Source organism: Protobothrops mucrosquamatus, unplaced genomic scaffold (genome assembly GCF_001527695.2).
Source record: "Protobothrops mucrosquamatus isolate PMUCROS unplaced genomic scaffold, P.Mucros_1.0 scaffold339, whole genome shotgun sequence".
Lineage (NCBI taxonomy): Eukaryota > Metazoa > Chordata > Lepidosauria > Squamata > Viperidae > Protobothrops > Protobothrops mucrosquamatus.
The window spans coordinates 52,484-53,628 of NW_015386676.1; positions in this window are offsets into that span (position 1 = coordinate 52,484).

A 1,145-nucleotide genomic window follows, 5' to 3' on the forward strand; every position below is an offset into this window, starting at 1 on the left:
GGGCCAGGGGAGCCCTCTTTTATGGGATTCCCCTGGCTTGTAATCACACAATTCCATTGGCTGGTAAGACCCCGTTGCTAGTTAGCCAACCAGCAACGGGCATGAAACTGTATGCAGATGGAGAAGGGCAATCACCCTTAATGGGTGATCAGGATGCGCATAGGGGATTAAGGGGGGGAATACAAAAGAACACAACAAGATCAATGTCTACATCCAGAGGAGCATGTAAAGTAAATTCCCACCACCAAAGGAAGTACTGGATGAAAGGCGTGCAAATCATAACCGTTACTTACAGCCAAATCAGATCATTCTACTAATCCAAAATACTAAACAGAGGAAAATGGGGATGCAGAAATGCAGTTACTCTCTCCCTCAACCAGCTTCTCCCCTCCAAAAAGAAATTGATGGATTTGCAAAAGGTTGAATGGCTCCCATACTGGAGAGATCCTAAAGGCATCCTTCTGTTTCTCAGACATTCTATTACTGCCAGCAGGGTTGTTGTTATTTTTGCACAAATTTGAGATCTTTCAATCGCATGTGCTTCTTGCAGAGTGAGTTACCCCCTAATATTCATACAAAACATGACAGAGTTGTTTTCAGACATTAAAGCCCATGTGAGGGAGGATAGTGATCATCAACCAATCACAGTCCATTTCCAAGGCAGATCTGATACTAGGTTATACATGCCTCATGATAAGAGAATATTAGCTACTCTCAAAGTGAGGCAGAACAGAGAGTTTAATTGAGTCAAGGTTGATACCAAGGTATCATCTATATTTCTGAACTCAGAACAAGCCTAGACTTTGAGAAACTGAATTTTCTCCTTTATCTAAGCTTTAGATAAAATCCTGACCCAATATGCTTATCTGTGTCATTCACTGAGAATTTTTTTAATAGGTCAATTTCCTACAAGAAACTCTCAGCAAATAAATTCAAATTGGTTTGATTCTGACTGTTTATGAAAGAAAGGTATAGAAGGAAATGGGCTATGGGACACCCTACCTCAAAGAAACCACACTAAAATGATAAAACTTTGTTGTGACTACAAATTAAAAAGTCAGAGGTCACTAACTTTTCTCAGTTGGCGAACTGGAGGGAAAGGGAGGGGGAAGTATTTTACATGCACACATGTGGGCAAACGCATG